We start from the raw sequence: 6,150 nt of genomic DNA on the forward strand, positions 1-6,150 counted from the left end.
AAGTACATTTTGAATTCCGGACTTTTACTTGTAACAGAGTATTCTACATTGCAGTATTGATACTTTTACTTAAGTGAAACATGCGAGTACTTTTTTCCACCACAAGTGTCTACACAAACCACACGAATAGCTCTACGTCTCTCTAGTCAGTCAGTCAGTCAACCAGGCCGTGGCTTCCACGCGAAACGGAACGACTCGAGGAACGATAACGTTTGAAGTGACCGAATTTCTTCCAGTTCACCAAAAAGAATGAATCACTCGCAATTGAACCAATACTAAAAGTTAGCTCTGAGCCAGAGCAGCTAAATGGTAAGTTATAGCCTTGGATCAAGACTATCATAGATTTATTTTTTGGAGTCTGAATACATCTGAGATAAGTTATATTGGCGGTTCACGTTATAACTTATACCTCGGTAGTTATTCTGACTAATAACAGTGAACTCCCATTTACCATACAACTCAGATAGCCTAATTTCTTTCTCACTCTGACTGACGTCCACATCTACAAATAATGGGGTCGATGCTAGCTCCATTAAGAACCTCTCACTCCGCTATACAAGCTCCGAGATGAGGTTCTATGCCGTTGTCATCCAGAATCGGTGGAACGTCCGCCAAGGCTCCGCTGTTTACCCTTTTGTATACATCGTATCCCAAAACTAATGGTAGATTCCAAACCGCACGGATGTTTAAGGTTTGGTTTGGGGCATAATATTTTAGGTCCAGAGCGAAACTACCCGTTTAAATCGCTTATTTAGTCAGCCTGTGGCCATGTTTCCCATTGTAGCCAAACCGGCAGCAGTACTGGCAGCGGACGTAGGGGGGTTTTCCGGGTTGAATGTTTAATGTTAATGGTAAAACGACGTATAGAATAGTTAAAGAGAAGAAACAATCTGCTCTCTCTGTAGAAGCCTTAGGTGTCTTTTTACATTTACGTGAAGGACTGGAGTGTAAATTAGAGCTCGTCGGGTTAGGCATGTAACCCGAAATACCCGGGTTCCGACCCGTACCCGGCTCGGTCACGGGTCCATTCACAAGAAGTGACTCCGGGTCCGGGTCGGAGCCGGTACAGTCCGTCTCGGGTCTCGGTTCTCCGACTGTGAAATGGACGGTTCCACTAATACCCGAGTTGACCCGGCCAGCGGGTTTCTCGGGGCTCAGACTGTGAAATGCGCGGTTCCACTAATACCCGAGTGGACCCGGCGAGCGGGGGGTCTCGGGCTCAGACTGTGAAATGGACGGTTCCATTAATACCCGGGTGGAGGGAGGGAGGTCGGTCGCTCAGAAGACAGACTGGCAGTGACGCAGTCAATGACTGGCTGCTATTTATATTATCATATCACTACATAATGTTATATCATTGACCTAAATGGCGATATATTAACAAGGATAGGATGATTAAAACATATTTATGTCTGTATTAGCCTTGATGATCGTCTTTCTTGACTGAAGGCTCTGTCTGTATTAGGAACAATTTGGACAGGTGGAAAACTTTAGTTAAACTTGCAGAGTGGCGCATTACTTTACCTGAGTTACATCTTCTGATACTTGTACTTGAATGTTGACATGAAATAATAATCCTGTTTAGTGTTTCACTACCACGAGCAAAGACTACAGCGCATATTAACGGCGCTGATCAACACACACGTTGAAAGGCTAGGACAAAGATACCAAGGATTCGACAGTGATATCACTATGCAACAAGGAAGTAGCGACGGACGCTACGCCATGTTCGAAGTTGTTTAAAGATAGCAAGGATTCGTCGGCGATGACATCACCGACGAATCCTTGGACATATTTACCCACTCATTTATATACACCAGTTATATCAAATATTGTCGATTAACGTAACGCTTGGTTAATGGTTAAAAATGGTAAAATAATCAAGTTAATATCAACATGTTGTTACCGGTATACTCAAAGCACAATGGAAACTCCAAAGCCAATTATCAGAATCAGAATCAGAATCAGTTTTATTGTCACATCACAGGTTTACAAGGTAAAAAAGTGGGTGAAATTCTTTTTTGTACATCGTTCCCATCGCAACGTTAGTTTCCATAGAAAGAAGAGGGGGGGGGGGGGGAGAAGAAGAGGGTGGGGGGCAGGTGGGAAGGAGATCAAAAACAAGAGAGCAACAGAAGGCCAGACAAGTTATCTACATATTTACAAATTACCTGAGATAATAAAAAAACTAAAAAACTAAACTAAGGTGCCTGAGCATAGCAGCAATGTATTGTATACTGTGCATGTTATACTTATACTGTGCATGATAGACAAAGGACGTTAAGGTGCTTAGAGGAAAAGGAGCACAATAAAAAGACCCAAAAAAAGTCAGTGCGTTATACAAGGGATTAAGGTGCAAAAGGTCAGTGCGTGTCCACCTAGAGTGGACTGACCCTAGTATAATCCGCATGTAGCTCCATGAGGGAGTGCAACAAAAAGTCATTTGTACCTGGTGTAGTCCACAGGTGTGTCCGAGGGGGGGGCTAAAGTCCAAGTAATTGTCCTGGTATAATCCACAGGTGTGTTCAGGAAGAGCCAGAAAAGTCTGCGCCGCCTGCTGTCAGGCTGCTGAACTCATCCAGGCTTATGCCCCATTCAGCATTCTGACAGCGGCTGGATTGAAACTACACCAAAATCTGGTGGTGGAACTCTTGATACTGCGGTAGAGCCCCTTGCCCGGTCGCGGTCGTTGTAGGGGGTTGAACAGTCTGTGACTTGGGTGGTGCTTGTCCTTGATGATGCGCTTGGCTTTGACCACGCACCGCTTTTTGTACAGTTCCTGGAGCGCTGGGAGCTCGATTCCCATTATCCGCTCTGCCGATCGCACTACTCGTTGTAGGCTGACCTTTTCTCGGGCAGTGCAGTTCCCGTACCAGGCCGTGACACAGCCTGTTAGGATGCCTTCAACAGAACTGTTGTAGTACAGCCTGAGGATGCGACGTCCTACTCCGAGCTTCTTCAGGCGGCGGAGCCAGTACAGTCGCTGCTGAGCCTTTTTCCTCACGTGTGTGGAGTGCGTCTCCCATTTGAGGTCCTCCTCGATGTGTACTCCGAGGAACTTGAACTCGCTGACCCTTTCCACTGCAGCACCGTCGATGAGGATGGGCGCATGGTCTCTCCGCGGCCTCCTGAAGTCCACGATCAGTTCTTTGGTCTTGTCGACGTTGAGAGAGAGGTTGTTCTCACGGCACCAGTGTGCCAGTGATTTGATCTCCTCTCTGTAGTCAGACTCGTCGTTGTTGACGATTCGGCCTATCACTGTCGTGTCGTCCGCGTACTTTATGATGGTGTTGGAGACATGTGTGGCTATGCAGTCATACGTGTACAGGGAGTAGAGGAGAGGGCTCAGCACGCATCCCTGGGGTGCTCCGGTGTTGAGGGTCAGGGGGTCGGATGTGATGCTGCCCATTCTCACCACCTGATGTCGGTTGGACAAGAAGTCCTGTATCCAGTCGCACATGCTTGGGTGTAGCCCTAGGTGTCTGAGCTTTTTGTCAAGTATTGCTGGGACAATGGTGTTGAATGCTGAGCTGTAGTCCACGAACAGCATACGTACATATTTGTCCTTCAGCAGCTTGTTGTCCATGTGCGAGAGGACGGTGTGGAGAGCCATGGCAATAGCGTCGTCGGTGGATCTGTTTTTGCGGTATGCATACTGCCACGGATCCAGCGAGGCAGGTAGCGTGGAGCTGATGTATTCCCTCACCAGTTTCTCGAAACACTTGCTGACGATCGGGGTGAGAGCAACAGGTCTCCAGTCGTTCAGGCATGTCACTTTGGCCTTTTTGGGAATGGGCACAATGGTTGACATTTTGAACCCTGCAGGGACCACAGCCAGGGAGAGGGAGAGGTTAAAGATGTCAGCGAAGACACCCGCCAGCTGGTCTGCACATGTCTTAAGGACCCGGCCTGGAATCCCATCAGGTCCGGCTGCCTTGTGGATGTTGACCCGTGTGAAGGCTGTACGCACTTCTCTCTCCGAGATGGTTAGAGGAGGGTTCTCCTCTGCTGGTGCTGCTGATGGCCCCGCTTGGCTGCCGCGGTTGGAGCTGATCTCAAACCGGCCGTAGAAAGTGTTCAGTTCGTTGGGGAGGGAGGCAGGCGGGTTCACCTCGCTTCTGGTTCTTGTTTTGCAGTCTGTCAAGGTGTGTACTGCCTGCCATGTGCTCCTGATGTCGCCACTGCTGAGTTTGTCTTGCATCTTTTTTGTGTAGGCCTTTTTCGCCTTCCTGATGGCGCTGTTTAGGGCCGCGCGCGTCGTGTTGCGCGTTTCCACGTCGCCAGATTTGAAACCAGCGTCCCGTTCATGCAGATGTGCACGTACTCCGCTGTCCATCCATGGTTTCTGATTGGGATAGATCCGAACTGTCTTTTTTGGGACTATGTCATCTATGCACTTGCTGATAAAGCCAGTGACTGAGTCTGAGAGTTCGTTGATGTTATTCCCAGCGGCGTTCTTAAACATCCCCCAGTCAGTCTGGTAGAAGCAGGATTGTAGAATAGCGTCTGTGTCCTCAGACCAGATTCGGATTTCCTTCTCAACGACCGGCTCCCTTTTTAGCCTCTGTTTGTAGGCAGGTAGCAGCTGGATGGCGTCGTGGTCAGAGCTTCCTAGCGGTGGGCGGCGGAGAGCTTTGTATCCATCCTTGAAGGGCGTGTAGCAGTGGTCAAGAATATTGTCACCACGGGTACTGCAGGCGACATGCTGGTGGAATTTGGGAAAGACCTTTTTTAAGTCTGTCCGGTTGAAGTCGCCTAGGCAGATGACTGCGCAGTCCGGGTGGCGATTTTCTTGTGCACTGATCGCCTGGTGTAATTCCCTCATAGCTGTGTCCTTATTAGCTCCAGGATGAATGTAAACAACGGCTACAATCACGATGCTGAAGTCGCGTGGTAGGTAGAAAGGACGGCAGGCTATGATTAAAAGTTCAAGGTCTGGTGAGCAGTGACTGTCTAGGATTTTAACATCTTTGCACCAGTTGTTGTTGATCAAGGCACAAACTCCCCCCCCACGTTGCTTACCGCTCAGTACAGGATCTCTGTCCTTCCTATACGCGGTGAAGCCAGGAGGAGTGATAGAAGAATCAGATGCTAACTCCGTTAGCCACGTCTCTGTTAGCACAACAACACAAGTCCTCCTCGTCTCTGCGTTGTATTTAACGCGCGCCAGTAAGTCGTCCATAGTGGTCACTGTTCTTGATTCACACAGAGATCTAACGTTCGCTAGCAGGATTGAAGGCAGTGCAGGTTTATATCCACGTTTTGTTGTTCTTACGAGAACTCCCGCTCTAGTGCCTCTTCGCCACGGTCTTTTTCGTCGGGGGTTTGTTGATCCAGCCGGAACAAAGGGGACCCCACCCCCCACCCAGCCGAGTGGAAGGTTTTCAGCAAAAAAGTCCGGAATTCTGTGTGTAATCGCTGTGCTAATGTCCATAAGTGCTTGTCTGTCATAACTCCTTAGACACGCGACGGTGTAGGGAAAGAAGAGAAGGCTAAAAAATACTAAAAAGATGGAAAAACGTTGCGATGTTACGGAGCATGTACGAATGCGGCCGTCCTTCATGGCGCTTCCGGTGTAGTGTTTTTAATTATTAGTGTTTAATTATAATGTTAAACAACATTAAATGTGGTTTAACATTAGAAATTAACGTGGATTATAGTTGGCAATGAAGAAGGATTACAAACATCTAGAACGTGGATTTATTTTTGTATAGCTGTCCAATGAGCATTGACTGGGATTATACATCATAATCATGGAGGCTATACATTTAGGTAAGAAAGTATGAAACAAGTCTTATTTAACGCTGGACAACTTGTACTAATGACGTTGGCAAACAATTTTGCGTTCGGGTTTTTCGGAGGCTCGGGTTTGGTTCTTGTATGTCACGGTTCCATACGGGTCGGTTTCCGACAGCTCTCGGTGCTGTTCGGGTCCGGTTCTCAATTTCTAATAATGGCCCGGGTCCATTCGGTCACGGGTATTTTTTTCGCGGGTCCATTCGGGTATGGGTCCTTCATATTGGACCATAGGCCGGGTCCATTCGGTTCCGGGTAAAAAAATCACGGGTCTATTTGGGTTCGGGTATTTTTATTTGACCCGTGAAGACCTCTAGTGTAAATGGAAACAAGCCATAGGCTTTCTTGGGTTTA

Source organism: Gymnoscopelus braueri, assembly GCF_963280865.1.
Source record: "Gymnoscopelus braueri genome assembly, chromosome: 22".
In the NCBI taxonomy this organism is placed as follows: domain Eukaryota; kingdom Metazoa; phylum Chordata; class Actinopteri; order Myctophiformes; family Myctophidae; genus Gymnoscopelus; species Gymnoscopelus braueri.